General features: G+C 38.0%; 1 long non-coding RNA gene across 1 annotated transcript; it reads left to right on the top strand.

Moving 5' to 3' along the window:
• Positions 1 to 5,048: 5,048 nt before the first annotated feature.
• Positions 5,049 to 16,408, top strand: LOC130457512 (uncharacterized). The gene is made up of 2 exons (XR_008916774.1): positions 5,049 to 5,192; positions 15,317 to 16,408. It is a non-coding gene; the product is annotated as an uncharacterized LOC130457512 (long non-coding RNA).
• Positions 16,409 to 17,665: the final 1,257 nt, after the last annotated feature.

Raw genomic sequence — 17,665 nt, 5'->3', positions numbered from 1 at the left:
TAATTTTTGCCTCAGTTTCCTTATTTGTCAAATGAACTAGAGAAGGAAATAGCAAATAACTCCAGTATCCTTGCCGAGAAAACCCCAAATGGGGTCTGGAATAGTTTGGACAAGACTGAAAATGACCAAACAACAGAATTCTTTCTAGCCTATCCTTCCCAGTGTTCCTTTAGTGCATTCTCATATGTTACAGTTCCTAATCCTCTTACCTCTCTTGTCATCCCAATGTAAAATTTAAATTAATATCAACAACTCCAAGTATTATATTTTATCAAGTTTATTAATAAGTATTTGAATTAGAAGAAAAAAAACAGAAGTACAAAACTTAAGTATGACCATGTGAGTAAACTTTCCTGCCAAGCTTTCCCCCCAGCCTCCTCAGCCTCATTCAGAGAATAAGAGGGAGAGGGAGGAGCTACACAAAACTTATATCTTCCCTATGCAAATACACAAATGGAATGCTGGGAAAGAGAGTTCGGAGGGGGCAAATTCCTTTTTTTATTGAAAATTTTTATTTAATTAATTAAGTTAGTAAAGTTTTCCGTGGTTACATGATTCAGTTCTTTCCCTCCCTTCCTCCCACCCTCTCCCATAGCCAACGAGCAACTACATTGGGTTTCACATGTGCCATTGATCAAGATCTAGTTCCATATCATTGATAATTGCACCAGAGTGGTCGTTTAGAGTCTATATCCCCAGTCATATCCCCTTCGACTGGGGAGAAATTCTAATTACACACCAACAAACATTTGTATTATAGGGGTCAAAACATGATATTTTATTTTATTTTTTTCTTATTATTTATTTTTTGATAGCTTTTTTTTATTTAATTTTTTTTTGTTACAATAATCACTTTATTTCCTTTCCTCCCCTCCACCTACCCTTCCCGCAGCCAACACACAATTTCATTGGGTATTACTTGTGTCCTTGATCAGAATCTATTTCTCAAAACACAAGGACAGTAGGATCATCCCTTCCCTCATTATATGGCGATATATTTATATACATATATAAGTATGTATATTTATGCATAAATATACATTTATTATATATTATATTTATAATATATTATTATAAATGTTGTTTGTATATTATGAATATATAATATATTATTATAATATGTATTTATTATATACATTATATATATATGTTTCCTGCTCTTCAGGCTTAGAATGAATACATAGTATTGATTCTAAGACAAAAGGTATGGATTTTTGACTATTTTACATTACTTTTTTTCTTCTATATCCCTCCTCTTCCCTCTACACAATAAACAATCTCTTTTTTTCCCCTTAAACCCTTAATTTTTGTCTTTGATTTAATATTAAGTATCAGTTCCAAGTCAGAAGAGTGATAAGGGCTAGGCAATGGGGGTTAAGTGACTTGCCCAAGGGAGTATCTATGATTATATTTGAACCCAGGACCCCCTGTATCTAGGTCTAGCTCTATCCACTGAGCTACCTAGCTACCTTGAGCCATCCCTTCTAACAAAGATTTAAAAAGAAAAGAGAAAAAAACACGTACAATTTAGTAAAACTACCCAGGGCACCAATGGAACCTGTTCAAATAGTCTTGAAGATTTTTACTGATGACCTTGATAAGAAGCGCCCCCCCCCCTTCATTTATGGACAATTTAGAATAGCAGGAAGTTGTTTTACAGCTTGAAATCTGCTTCCTTGTTCTCAGAGGTAGCCTTTAGGGCCACCTCTCATTCTTGTTCCACACCATAACCCTTCAGCTATTTGGAGACAATTTGGAAGGTTCCATCTTTGTTGTCTTAAACTCAACTTGTCCCAAAGCCAAGTTATTGTCTCTCCCCCAGCCTCATGTCAGTGTATAGAGAGATCCAGGGGGTCCTGGGTTCAAATTTGGCCTCAGACACACTTCCTAGCTGTATGACCTTGGACAAGTCACTTAGCCCTCATTGCCTAGCCCTTTCTGCTCCTCTGCCTGGAACCAACATACTGTATTCATTCTAGGATGGAAGTAAGGGTTATTTAAAAAGAAGAAAGAGAAAGAGAAAACATAGCCACTTTGCATCCCATTTCTTTTAGGCTCTGTTCCCTAGGGGACAATGGGCACCAATCTTTAATCTGACCATCAATGTTGCATCCCTCCTAAATAGTAACACCTTAAATCAGTTAAAAAGTTCTAGGCTACAGAAAGCCCTGAAAGAGTGTCTTATAAAGGGAATATCAAGTATCTGGAATTGCCTCCACAGAGGAGGTATTTTGGGTCATTTGAACCTTTAGGAGACCTTCAAGTTACTCCAACATACACACACACACACACATACACACACATACACACACATGTTGGCACACACATGCTGGCACACATACAAGGCTACTCCACATGGGCTTCCTCTACCTACTCCTCCCTGACCAGTTATCCTGAATAGCAGGAGGACACGTCTGTTCCTTTGGGCAAACTGCCTTGTAACTTGATCCTGGTCCTTTGGTATACAGTCCCCACACACTCCTGGCTCAGGCCAGCTCTGCTCAGTTCCTGCCAGCAGGAAACTCCCTCTGGTGTCATCTGATAGACTGTCCCCAGGGAGGTGTTGAGTGAACCTCTAAACCACCCCACATCACACAGTGAGTCAATAGTAGAACAGTGACAGGACTCTGTGTGCTGCCTACCTACCTTCATCCTTCCGGCTTCTCCTCAACTGATTTCTTTTTTTAAAAAATTAGTTAATTAATCTGTTTGTTTATTACATTAAAATTCCCAGACATCTTCCTCTTTGCTTTCCCTCTCTGCCCTGGAGAAAACATCATTTAACAAAAAGATTATATATATATACCTATATATATCTTTCTGTTAAATTATATATATATATATATATATATTTGTTAAATAGAGAGACAGATTATATAGATAGAGAGAGAGAGAGGGAGAGAGAGATGATAGAGACAGAGAGGAAGATAGATGGATGGATGGATGAGTGAATAAATGGTTGGATGGATGGATGAATAGAGAGATGAGAGAGAGACAGATAGATGTTAGAGAGATAGATGGATAGATGGATGATGGATGGATGAATGGATGGATGGATGGATGGATAGATGGATGGATGAATAGATAAATGATAGGGAGACAGACAGATATATAGATGGATAAATAGATGGATGAATGGCTGGATAGATGAATAGATAAATAGATGATAGGGAGACAGATGGATGAATGGATGGATGGATGAATAGATAGATAAATAGATAGACGATAGACAGATGGATGGATGGATGAATAGATAGATTAATAGATAGATGATAGGGAGACAGACAGATAGATGGATAAATGGATGGATGGATGGATGAATAGATAGATAGATGGATAGATAAAAAACTAATATTGATAAATTTTTTCTCTGTAGGTAGCTTTACCCAAGTTATTCTTTAAAAAATATTTTTGTTCCTCAGTCAATTTCAAGAAAGAAACAGGAAATCACTGAGTCTGTATCTATTAATATTATCACTTCACTTTCATGGGTGCTTGCCTTATAACAAAACTTTGATGGAGATTTGAGTCATTTTTATTCTCATTTTTTAGATGAAGAAATTGAAATTCAAGACATGCCATTGGTTTGTAGAATAATAGGACTGGAAAAGCAGTTAGAGGTCATCTAATCCAAACCACCTTCTTTTACCAATGAACAAAGGTCTTTCAGTTGTTTTTCAGCGTCTGAGGGATTTTGAGTAAAACTGATCTCTGTGTCTCAGTTTCTTCTTTTGGAAAATGAAGGTCTTTCCAATTTGTCTCCCTGGGTTTTGGTGCATGCTTCTTTATCTGTTTATTTAAAACTCTTACTTTCCATTTTAGAATCAATATTGCGTGTTGATTCCAAAGCAGAAGAGTGGTAAGGTCTAAGCAATGGGAGTTAAGTGACTTGCCCTGGGTCACACAGCGGGGAAATGTCTAAGGCTCAATTTGAACCCATGACCTTCTGTGTCTAGGCCTGGCTTTCATTCCATTGAGCCACCTAGCTCCCCCCTGGTGTATGCTTCTGTAAAGAGTCATATGAATATTTTTGTTGTTCAGTCATTTCAGTGGTGTCCAACTCTTCATGACCCCATTTAGCAGAGATATTGGAGAGGTTTTCGATTTCCTTCTCCAGTTCATTGACAGATGAAGAAACTGAGGCAAACAGAATTAAGTGAATTGTCTAGGATCCCAAAGCTACTAAGTGTCTGAGGCCAGATTTGAACTCAGGAAGATGAATCTTCTTGATTCTGGGCCTGACACTCTATCTACTGTGCTACATAGCTGCCACCACTTACAGATCTGAGGCCAAGGAAGGTTGAGATTTGATCAAGGACATAAAGGTAGTACACATCAAAATCAGAATTTGAACCCAAGTCCTGTAATTCTAGAGTCAGTATTCTTATCACTGTATTTTATGCTTTCTCCCACAAAGTGGTGGTAGAGGATGTTGGACCTGGACTCAGGAGGACCTGGCTTCAGATCCCAAATCAGATACTTCTGATTCTGGGTGAGCCACTCAACCTCCCCGGGGGCTGCAAAGTCATATGTAAAATGAAGGGCCCTTCTAGCCCTCATATAGTCATTACAGAGTTAATTCCATTTACTTAGCTCTGTACTTTGTGGTTTCCTCCAAGAGAATGCAAATCCCCTGAAGGCACGAGATGTTCCACTTTTGTATTTGTGTCTCCAGAGATGATGCGAGCACTTGGCATGTAGTAAATGCCTCATAAACTCTAAATTAGGAAGACACTCTAGAGCAATGGTAGAGAAAGTTGGATTTCAGGTTAGAATGCCTGGATTCTCACCTGGGGCAAATCACTTAATCTCTTTGGGCTGGGTCTTCCTTGACTAAACTGTAATTTAGTAGTTTTTTAATATTTGATTTTGTTCATCTCACCTTTGATTTTTAGGATTCCTAATTTAGTATTTCATCAGGGATTTTTAATTTGTTCTTTTTTGTAGTTTTTTTCTCTCATACTCACTTTGTTAATCTGTTCTTTATTGATTAAACATGTAGAGATATAAATTTCTTATAAGTGTGGCATTTGCTCGATACTATGGGCTTTGATAAAGTGTGTCTTTATTGTCATTTTCTTTAATAAAATTATTTGTTCACTTCCCAGCTATGTGACCCTGGGCAAGTCACTTGACACCTATTGCCTAGCCCTTACCACTCTTCTGCCTTGGAGCCAATACACAGTCGGAAGGTAAGGGTTTAAAAATAAAATAAAATAATTTGTTATTTTTATCAATTTGTTCTTTAAATGATTCATTTTTTTAAAGAAAAAGTATAATATGAGTGAGTTGGAGTAGTTGACCTAGAGGCAACTAGATTGTAGAATAGATGGAGTGCTGGACCTGTAAGTAGGAAGACCTGAATTCAAATCTTGGCTCATAATCCCTGTGTCATGGGGGCAAATTATTTAAATTCTCTCAGCTTCAGTTTTCAGTGATTCAATGAATCACTAAAATTGGAATCAAGAAGACTTGAGTTAAAAGTAAGCCTCAAACATTCTCTTAGCCAGGTGACCCTAGACAAGTCACTTCATTCTATCTGCCTCAGTTTCTTGGTCTGTATAATGAGCTAGAGAAGGAAATAGCAAATTATTCTAGTATATTTTCCAAGAAAGCCCCAAATGGAGTTATAAAGAGTTGAACAAGACTGAATAATGACAACAAAATGGGGGTTATAATAGCATTTACCTTTCAGCTTTGTTGTGAAGATCAAGTGAGATAACCTATTTAAATCACTTTAAGAATCTGACAAGTTCTATATAAATGTTTATTTATAAAGCCATTATTATTTTAAAAGCCTATTATTAATAATTAATATAATTAGTCACTCTGATAGGACAATCTAGATCTAAATCTATTATTCTCTCAATGGAATTGAGTGGCATTTGCAGAGTTCATATTTCATTCTCTTAATCATTGTTTTTAATAAATGGCATTTTAATAAATCCCCATCTTACCCCATGGGGTGATGGTGTTCACCTGGCAGATAATAGGACATGAAAATCAAAGCAGGTGAGCCACTTGTCCAAAGCATCTCAAGCTCATGGTGGCTGCCTCAGATTTCCAGCTCCCACCACAGAAGTGTGCTATTTGCTTGGCATCATATCCATTTAGAAGACAGAACATGATTGATTGAAGAGCTTAGAGGATTATGAGGCCACACTCTCACCTCAGATAGCCTTTGTGCAAAGAAGAAGAAATGTTCTCTTTGTGGTCTAACTCCTGGTGAAATCTTTCTTCCCGGTGTATCTCCCAGGAGAGCCTTTGGTCTGCCGAGAGAAATAGATTCTCATTCTGGGCTTAGGCATTATTTTGTTGGTAAACATCATGGGGTAAGCCAAGAAAAATGTGGTGCCCCCCAAAATTAACATGAACATCTTTCTTTTTAGTCTTTCCTTCTTACCTTCCTTCCTTCCTTCTTTCCTTCCTTCCTTCCTTCCTTCCTTCCTTCCTTCCTTCCTTCCTTCCTTCCTTCCTTCCTTCCTTCCTTCCTTCCTTCCTTCCTTCCTTTCTTTTTCTCTTTCTTTTCCTTCCTTCCTTCCTTCCTTCCTTCCTTCCTTCCTTCCTTCCTTCCTTCCTTCCTTCCTTCCTTCCTTCCTTCTTTCTTTCTTTCTTTCTTTCTTTCTTTCTTTCTTTCTTTCTTTCTTTCTTTCTTTCTTTCTTTCTTTCTTTCTTTCTTTCTTTCTTTCTTTCTTTCTTTCTTTCTTTCTTTCTTTCTTTCTTTCTTTCTTTCTTTCTTTCTTTCTTTCTTTCTTTCTTTCTTTCTTTCTTTCTTTCTTTCTCACTTAACTTTTCTGTACCTTGGTTTCTTCATCTATAAAATGAGGAGATTGGAGTTAATGACCTTCTGGGTCTCTTCCAGCTCCAAGTCTATGATCTTATAATAAGTAAAAACCAATGAAAATATTCACCTCCCTCTCAGGTTTCATGTACTCTATTTACTCAAATTGTAACTTCCTTTTCTATTATAAAATGAGATATTTGTAAACCTTAAAGTGCTATATAAATGCTAGCAGATCTATTTCATTGCTTAGGCTTTATTAATTGTCCTTGGTTCTAGTGCTATTGCAATCATCTACTTAGGTACATGCAAGTTGATAATTATTATCTTCATATTTATGCTGTATATACTCTAATACCCAATTGTCTCTTCCATTATCATGTAAGCTCCTTTTAAGTGGGCTCATGCTTTAATACTTTACTTTAATACACTGTATTTCATGCTTTATGCACTAGTGTACCTATTGGACATTTGTATTTCATGCTGCTTTATACTTCTACCAATGTGCCTAGCATATTCTTGTTGACCGATTTGATCATCTTGGCATCTCTCTGGGTACCTGAACGATATGATCTACATTCTGGAATGTAGGTCAGTGATTGTACGCCAGAGACAGATCAGAGGGATTCTGCTTAGTCAGAAGGCCTGGGACAGTCATTGTGTCCCATTAAGAGCTGTAACTGCATGGGAGAAATGGGGCTTTGTAACAGGGCACAAACATATGGAAGGGATTCTTCCTGTCTTTAGTGACTATCCCTGAAACTTGTCTTATTCAAGTGCCATTGGGCTATACCCCTCTAGGATGCTACAACCTGGGCCCACTCTCCGGAAGCCTGTTTTATCTCCCAGCTTCTGAAAGGTTGAGTGTTGGACACCCATACCAGGGCAATTGGGCTGCTAATAAGAGCCCATCAACCAGAGTCTTGGTTTATAGCTCCGCCATGTTTTTTTCTTATTTTGTAAAATCTCTTGCATATCTCTCTTGCTTTAAAAGTCCACTGCTAGTGAGCAAATGCAGACTCCTTCCACCTCATGCTTAAATTGTCTCCCCAATCTCCTAACTGATCTCTCTACTGTTACTCTCCCCCTACTCAGATTCATTCTATGAACTGGCCTTAGATTTTTTGGTAGCTCTTTTCCCATTTAACAACCTTTCTACAATGTGGACACTCTCTACAAATGCAGGCCAGTAACTTATCTATAACTAAATTTTTTTTTTTGAAAATTGTATTTAACTAGTTAATTTAGAAGAATTTTCCCCTGGTCACATGATTTATGTTCTTTCCCTCCCCTCCTCTCTCCCTCCCACCCCCCTCCCATAGCTGATGTGTAATTCCACTGGGTTTTACATGTGTCATTGATCAAGACCCATTTCCTTATTATTGATATTTGCACCAGGGTGATCTCTTAGAGTCTACATCCCCAATCATATCCCCTTCCACCCATGTGATCAAGCAGTTGTTTTTCGGCTGTGTCTAACAAAAATTGTTAGGTGTTGCCTGGGGCACTCAAAGTGGAAGTGACTTGCCCAAGACCTCATAGCTCATATCTCTATGTTAGAGGCTAATCTTAACAACTGATTATCCAGACTCCAACATCAGACCTTTATCAAGCACATCAGTCATTCAACAACTATTATCTTTTATTTTTATTATTTATTTTAAACAAACAGGCTTAAGTAACTAATCAGTTAAGTGACTTTCTAGTTATATCACTCATTATTCCCTTCACCAAGCTCTACCCCAAAGCCAAATGCTCACATCTTATTCTTTTTCTTTATTATTTAAAAAAAAATCCCTTATCTTCCAATTCAGAATCAATACTACCCCCTTTTAAACTCTTATCTTCTGCCTAGTAAAAACTCTAAGGCAGAAGGGTAAAGACAAGATAAATAAGATTAAGTGACTTGCTCAAGGTCTCACAGTTAGGAAGTTATCTGAGGATAAATTTGAATTCAGGTCCTCCTGACTCCAAGCCTGGCAGTCTATCCACTGTGCCACTTCACTAACTCTAACCTTAATAAACTCTTACCTTCTAGCCTAGTAACAATGAATGCTAAGACAGAAAGGAAGGTTTAGGTAAATAGGGTTATGTGACTTGCCCACGGTTACACTGCTAGGTAGAACACAGTTTATTCTCTCCAACCTCATTCCTGATTCTCCTCCTGTTGGCACAAGAAGGAAGACAGCAGAGCTAAACACTAAAGGTAGGAGACCAGCAGCTTTGACCAATAGATTTGAGTGTATCAGCTTCTCACTAATGCTGGGAGAATCGATAGCCAACACATAGGTAGAAGTCGATATAGATTATTTGTGGTGTTTAGAGGTTGATTGTATCCTTCAATTATTTCAGTCTTGTTTGAATTTTCATGACCCCATTTGGGGTTTTCTTGGCAAAGATACCAGAGTGGTTTGCCATTTCCTTTTCCAGTTCATTTTATAGATGAGGAAACTGAGGCAAATAGGGTAGTGACTTGTCCAGGGTCACTCAACTAGTAAGTATCTTAGGCCAGGTGAATCTTCTGACTCCAAATCTGGCACACTGTGCCACCTAGAGAATGGACAAAAATAGGATTCATTGTGGAGCAGAATGTCTTTAGGAATTAGCTTTCCTGGGGTTTTTTCTTTAGCATCTGTAGTTGCATTTCTGCTTGTGTTCCGGGCTTTTTTGCTGAGCTACTTGAAATCTTTGGCACAGAAACCACCAAAGGCACTTAGTTATGATGAATTTATTGCAAAATTAGCAAAGGCTCTGTTTTTTGTGTTACCTTTTGAACCCTTTCCTCTCATTTAAAATATTCTAGAACACTATTTACAATGACTAGTATTTATATAATGCTTTAAGGTTTGCAAAGTTCTTTATTAATATAATCTCATTTTATGCTCAACTACCCAGAGAGGAGAATACTATTATGATCTACATTTTACAGATGAAGAAAACCAACTGAGGTTAAGTGACTTGCCAAAGGTTAAGCAGCTAAATAAATATTTAAATCTGAATTTGAATTCAGGTCCTCCTAATTCCAAGCCCAGTGCTCTCTATCTACTGTACCACTTTGGTTCCTATTGTAATAATATCCACCTCCTACTCTCCCACTCCCCCAATTCAGATGCATCTTTTGGAATGATATTCCTCTAGTTTTTGCATATCTTTTTATGCCCATCACAAATGTTAATTTTTCTAAAACGCTTACCTTCCATATTGGAATCAATACTGTGTATTGGTTCCAAAGCAGAAGAGTGATAAGGACTAGGCTGTGGGGGTTAGGTGACTTATCCAAGGTCACATAGCTAAGAAGTGTCTGAGATCAAATTTGAACCCAGGGCTTCCCATCCCTGGTTGTGGACAAATGTGAAATTTTTGAGTGGTTTTCCCTGGCTACCTCAGTTGTCCATCAGTGGTCAACAAATTTATTAAGTACCTGCTATGTGTCATGCTCTGTACTAACCCAGGGACACAGTTGAAAAGGAGCACTCTCTACTCTAAACTCCTTTAGCACGTACTCAGTATCTCTTAGGATCTTTATCACTTTTTGCTCTGTATTAAAGTATTTGGGGCAACTAAGTGGCATGGGGGATAGAGCCCTGCGCCTGGAGTATAGAAGACATCTTCCTCGGGTCAAATTTGACTAGCTATGTGTGCCTGGACACATCCCTTAACCCAACTGCCTCAGTTTCCTCACTTGTCAAATGAGCCAGAGAAGGAAATGGCAGACCACTCCAATGTCTTTGCCAAGAAAACCCCAAATGGGGTCACAAAGAATCAGACATGATGAAAATAACTAAACAACATTTTCGTACCTCTGTAGACATCCTCCTCCCTCAGTGAGGGCAAGGACTGTGTCTCTGTCTCCTCTACAGTTTCAGCCTCTTGTAAGTAACACCTTCTCAGTAAGTGTTTAATTCAATTCAACAAACATTAAGCTTCTCCTTATTCGTATAAGCATCAGGGATACAGTGACAGCATTAATATGGCCCCTGTGCTCCAAGAGCTCACATTCTATTGGAAGATACAATATATAAATAGACAAAGTAGACAATAGGAGATCATTTGACCAGGAAGAGAGCTTTAATAACTGAGGACATGAGGAGAACCTTTGCATACGGGATGGTCCCTGAGGTAAGCCTGTAGGACTAGGAAAATTCTCAAAACCAGGGAGGAGAAGGGATGAAATTCCAGGCCTGGGAGATAACCCAACAAATTCAGGGAATAGCAGATGGATCCTTTGGCTCCGGAGTGATATGAAATGTTTGGAGAGATAAATTTGAACCAGATTAGCCTTCAGTGCTGGGCTGAGGAATCTGTATTTTATCTTACAAGCAATATGGAATCCATAAAGATTTTTGAGTAGGAGAGGAATATGGTCAGACCTGTCAGACAAAAATAGGATTTAGGAATCTTATTTTGGCAATGGTATGGATAATAGATTAGAAAGAGGAGAGATCTATTGAATAATTGCTGTTTCCCCCCTAATATGATAGCATTGGATTTGTGGAAGTAGGTGGAGGTAGGAGAGGAGAAATAGGGGGACAGGAGGATAGACTCAGTTGTTAGCAAATTTTTTTCATTTGTGTCTTACTCTTTGTGACTCCATTTGGGGTTTTCTTTTCTTTTCTTTTTTTTTTTAATAAGCCTTACCTTCCATCTTGGAGTCAATACTGTGTATTGTTTCCAAGGCAGAAGAGTGGTAAGGGCTAGGCAATGGGGGTCAAGTGACTTGCCCAGGGTCACACAGCTGGGAAGTGTCTGAGGTCAGATTTGAACCTAGGACCTGCTATCTCTAAGCCTGCCTCTCAGTCCACTGAACTACCCAGCTGCCCCCTTTTAGGGGGTTTTCTTGGCAAAGATACTGGAGTGGTTTACCATTTCTTTCTCCAGTTCATTTTACAGAGGAGGGAAGGGAAGCAAACAGGGTTAAGTGACTTGCCCAGGGTCATACTGACAGTAAATGTCTGAGGCCAGATTTGAACTGGAGAAGATGAATCTTCTTTAAGTATACCATCATATCATCTCCAGAGTGATAGTTTAATTTCCTTGTTGCTTACTTTAATCCCTTCAATTTCTTTTTCTTCTCTAATTGCTATCACTAGCATTTCTAGAACAATGTTAAATAATAGGAAGATGAATCTTCTTGATTCTAGTCCTAATTCTTTATCCACTATGCTATCTAGCTGCACTTATCTTACCGATAAGTAAACAGAGGCAAACAAGATTAAGTATCTGCCCAGGGTCACCTAGCCAGTAAGTGTCTGAAGCCAGATTTGAACTCCTTAAGTTGTGTAAGATTAAAAATTATATTCTTATAAGAATGTATTAAAGAAAAGGGAAAATGATAGCATCAGCAAAGAGAGAGTTGCCTGGACTGCCAAAAGTGGGAAGAGAACCAGGAGGGGAGCATGGGAAGAAAAAGTGAGCAAGAGGGCAGAGTTACAGAATTTATCTATATACCTAAGGATGCAAAAGTGGGGACCAAGGGAAAGGGATGCTGGGAGATGAAGTCCAAGGGTACAAAATTTCTCTTTACACAGTTGAGACTTCCTGACCCAGCACGCTCTTCACTGTGCCACAAGAAAAAGCCTTTGTCAAGCAGTCAGTCATTCAATAAACATGTATTAAGCGCCTAGTATTTGCCATGTGCTGTGCTAAATATTAGAGATACAAAGATAAGCGCTCCTCTCAAAAACAGTGTGTAAACAACTACAAACCAGCAAGCTTTATTCGGGATAAATTAGAAATAATCAGCAGAGGAGAGGCACTAAGAATTCAGGGTGATGGGAGAAGGCTTCTTGGAGGAGGCAAGAGTTTATTTGGGGCTTGAAGGAAACCAGGAGGAGGAGATAAGGAAGCATGGGAGGAGACAGTGAAGATGCCTAGAATTGGGAGATGGAATATCTTGTTTGAGGAGCAGTCAGGAGGCCAGTGTCTCTGGATTACAATTAATGGATTAATCGATGCAATTATGTAATAATCTAACAACAAAATATATAATAATCTAATATATAATAATCTATACAATTAATGTCATGTCAGCAAATCTAGATGTGTGTATCATGTCACTACATGTATGCACTTGTTTGTCAATGAATGTACCCAGAAGTGAATCTGCATGTAGCACATTACCAGTATCCTCGTAAATCATGTATTATCAGTATGGCGCCAAATAACTGCTATTGCTAGAGTGCTTTCCGGTTTCCAAAGTATCATTTACATATATTAATATTCAAAGAGATTTCCATGCGGTCTCCTCCCCCTAGAATCATACAATCAAAGGCAGAAAACTCTGAGGAGAAATAATAAACATATGCTTGTGGATGAATAAAAATTATGAATCGAGACACTTTAACAGGGTAATGTTAAAACCAAATGGACGTAAGGAGGAAATATGATTTGAAGTGAAGGGCCAATAATGAGCCAATTTAAAATGAAGGACCAGGGGTAGCTGGATAGCTCAGTGGACTGCAAGCTAGGCCTAGAGATGGGAGGTCCTAGGTTCAAATCTGGCCTCAGACACTTCCTAAGTGACCCTGGGCAAGTCACTTAACCCCCATTGCCTAGCCCTTACCATTCTTCTGGCTTGGAACCAATACACGGAATTGATTCCAAGATGGAAGGAAAAGGTTTTAAGGAAAAATAAATAAATAAAATGAAGGACCAAGTGGAGAGAAGACAGAATGTATCAGGATGAGGAAACCATGAGATTCAAATTCTAGGCCATAAGAGAAGCTATTGATTTTTCCTCTGCAGAATTCAAAATTATCATAGGATTTTGGAAAAATAATAATTGCTAGTATTTATATGGAGATGCAAGGGTTACAAAGCCCTATAAATATATTATCTTAATTGATTCTCACAATGACCCAATGAGGTATATGTTATTTTATTTTCATTGTACAAATTAGGATATTGAAGCTAATAGAAGTTAAGTGATTTATCCAAGGTCACATAGTTTTTCAGTGTATGAAGTGGGATTTGGCAGAATTGGAAGGGACCTCGCTTTTCAGATAGTCCAAACTATGATTAATAGGAGCGCTTCCTTCTCTACCCCCAAAACTGGCCATTCAGTTTTCAATAGAAGACCTTCGATGACAAGGGAACTTGACAAAGGTTCCAAGAACGTGATATCATTTCAATGCCGACCAGCAAATGAGAACCATTCTGGTTGCTATTCTCTGGATGGACACAAGTCCATAGATGAGGTCTTCTCCATTCAAAGTAGGATGGATTCATTATCTCCCTTGTTTTTAATATATTCCTTTTCCATTAATGCAGGGGTTTTGGTTTGTTTGTTTGTTTTTTTTTTTGGCTAACTATGTCATACTGTTGACTCATATTTGATTTCATAATCCATTAAATTATAAGATCATCCCTAGAATTACACTTGAGTTGCTATAAATGAAGACTTTTCCTTACTATATTTGAAATTATTCTTTTCAGTCTAAGTGCAGAAATTGACATTTATTCTCATTAAATATCATGATGTTATTTTTGCCCACCAACCCACCCCATCAAGATAATTTTGAATCTTGAGTCTCTCTTCTATTGTCTTAATTTACCTAGAATTCTCAGCACTATGGCACCAGAAAAATTTTTAAGCATGGCTTCTATGTTCAACTGCACGAGGGAGGACAATTTTTCACTTTTCTCTTTGCATCCTCAACACATAGTACAATGTCTGGCATATAATAGGCACTTATTAAAGTCTTGGATTCATTGATCTCTCCAAATGAGTGTTAAAGATGTCAACTTGGTAAGTCTGCATCCCAAAGAGATTTAAAAAAATAGGAAAGGACTTGTTTGTACAAAGATATTTATAGCTGCCCTTTTAATGGTGACAAAAAAATTGGGAAATGAGGTGATGTTCATCAATTGGGGAATGGCTGAACAAATTGTGGTACATGTTGGTGATGGAACAGTATTGTGCTATAAGGAATGATGAACAAAATGATTTCAGAAAAAGCTGGAAACACCTCCATGAACTGATGCAGAGTGAAATAAGCAGAACCAGGAGAACATTATACATAGTAACTGAAATATTGTCTGATGATCAAATGGGATAGACTTTGCTACTAACAGCAATACAATGATACAGGACAATTCTGAGGGACTTATGAAGTATGGAGATGCAAGGTTTACAAAGCCCTATAAATATATTATCTTAGTTGATTCTCACAATGACCCATATGTTATTTTATTTTCATTGTACAAATTAGGATATTGAAGCTAATATATATATATATATATTATTGGATTGCTTGTCAACTCCAGGAGTAGGGAGGGAGACAACATGAATCATATAACTTTGGAAAACTAATGTGTAAATTTGTTATTGGAATAAAATAAAGATAAAAATTTTAAAAAAGATGTTGACTTGGACAAGACTAAAGACAGAGCCCAGTGGCACATTGCTGCTATTATTCATCCTATGTTTTTTTAAGACAATCAATGACATTACAGAGTAATGTTTTAACTTGTGCATGAATTGGATTTAAGAGGGGCAGAGTTGTACAGAGTTGTCAGCCTCACTCTCTCTTCCAGAGTCATCGAGGTCCAGTGGCAAGACAAAGCTCAGGACGACTGCCAGTGGCCTGGGACACAGTGGATAACTCTGGCATCTTTGACATCTGACCAAGCTCTAAATACTCCATAGCACCTGCTTCAGCTGCCTTCATGGCTGTTGGAACAAATTGTTCTCATCTGCCCTTTCCACTGGAGGAAGTCTTCATGGAATGTTACTAGAGAAGAGAAGAAAGGATTTAGGCAGTAGTCAGAACGCTGTGATAGGAAAAACAGAAGGAAGTAATCCACAGAGGTTTGACAAGATGTAGCTTCAGAGGCACAGTCAGGGGGGCAGCAAGTGCTCTTTCTATCTATGTGTTCATAGGAATTTATACAAATATGCTCCTGATCAATCCACAAACATTGATCGGGAGCCAGGCATGGTGTTAGGTGCTGGGGATGCAAAGACAAAAGTGAAAAGTTCTCTGTCCTCTGGGCACTTACAATTTAATAGGGAAAACAACATCTACACATATAATTATATACAACATAAATACAAAGTAAATGCAAACTAATTTTAAGAATTATGGGAAGGGGGTGGTTTACTAACAATTAGAGGGATTCCAAATGGCCTCATGTAGACGGTAGAAGTTGGACTGAATTTTCAGAGAATCTAGGAATTCTAAGATATAGAAGTGAGGAGGGACTGTATTCCAGCCATGGTGGGCAGGGGAAAGGCTGTATGAAGACACAGAGATGGGAAAGAGAATGTCATGTAAAAGGAATAGCACAAAGATCGGTTTGACTGGGCTTTTGAGTATAGAAAGGATGGCAGCAGAGATGATGTTCATAAATTTGGAAAGGTGGAGAGAAGCCAGGTTGTGAAGGAATTTTAATGCCAGATGTTGGGGGCATCTGGTTGGCTCAGTGGATAGAGAGCCAGGCCTAGAAACAGGAGGTCCTGAGTTCAAATTTGGCCTCAGACAGTTCCCAGCTGTGTGATCCTGGGCAAGTCACTTATCCCCCACTGCCTAGCCCTTACCACTCTTCTTCTTTGGAATCATTACACAGTATTGATTCTAAGACAGAAGGTAAGGGATTCAAAATAAATAAATAAATGCCAAATGTCAATGTTGAGTTTCATTACATGATCAGAACTCTGTTTTAGGAAAAGCACGTGGCCAGCAATGTGGAGGATGAGTTGGGATGATAAGAAACTTGTCATTGTATGGAGGAGCCCAAATGGGGGCCTAGACTAGGAAGATGGTCCTCTAATATAGAAGAGTTTAAGAAGTTTGGAGGGAGAAAGGAACTATGTAGGTTTCATGTATATTCATTATTTTGTATATGTGTATACGAATATCGCTGCACATATAATATTCTCCTCATGTTTGTCTCTGTACTGGCAGAATCATATACATTATCAGAGGAATGGGAGTTCAAATTCTGGCTATGCTGGCTTGCTCCTTATGTAGTAGGGACAGCTGGGTGGCACAGTGAATAGAGTGCTGGCCCTGAAATCAGGAAAACCTGAGTTCAAATCCAGTTTTAGACACTAGTTTGTGATTCTGGATAAATCACTTCACCTTGTTTGCCTCAATTTGTTCATCTATAAAATGAGCTGGAGAAAGAAATGGCAAAATACTATAGTATTTTTACCAAGAAAACCCCATAAAAATGAGTTCACGAAGAGGTGGACACAAGTAAAATGACTTAACAATATCACCCATGAAATGTCAGGTTTTTTATCTGTGAAATGAGGAATTTGTACTACATCAGGGGTTTTTAACCTAGTATCTCTGAATCTATTTAAAGGAGTTTTGAGGTGGATTGAGAGCCAGGCCTAGAAACAGTTCAAATCTGGCCTCAGACACTTCTTAGCTATGTGACCCTGGGCAAGTCACTTAATCCCCATTGCCTAGTTGTTACTGCTCTCTTCCCTTAGAACCAATACACAGTATTAATTCTAAGACAGAAGGTAAGGGCTTAAAAAAAATTTTTTTTATAACTCTTGGAGTTGGAATACAGATCAAAGTGTACTATTTTTCAATTTAGTATATTTTATTTTTTATTTTTATTTATCACATTTATTTGAGTTTTGGTTTTATATAGTCTTCTCTTATAAGAGTGACCAATATGAAAGCAGGATTTGCATGATAATACATATATAATGCAGATCAAATTGCTTGCCATCTCCATAATGGGCAGAGGAAAGGGAGGGAGGGAGACAATTCGGATATGATAAGTTCAGAAAATGGATGTTGAAAATTCTTACTGCACGTAATTGGGAAAATAAAATATTTAAAAAAATTTTTTTTAATTGATACCAATTTCAAAACAATTGGTCTACTTCATAATCCTATGTGTTTGATTTTGTGCATTTAAAAG

This window comes from Monodelphis domestica, chromosome 2 (genome assembly GCF_027887165.1).
Source record: "Monodelphis domestica isolate mMonDom1 chromosome 2, mMonDom1.pri, whole genome shotgun sequence".
Classification (NCBI taxonomy): Eukaryota; Metazoa; Chordata; class Mammalia; order Didelphimorphia; family Didelphidae; genus Monodelphis; species Monodelphis domestica.
Note: the sequence above shows the minus strand (reverse complement) of the source record. Positions and strands in the feature narration are given on the sequence as shown.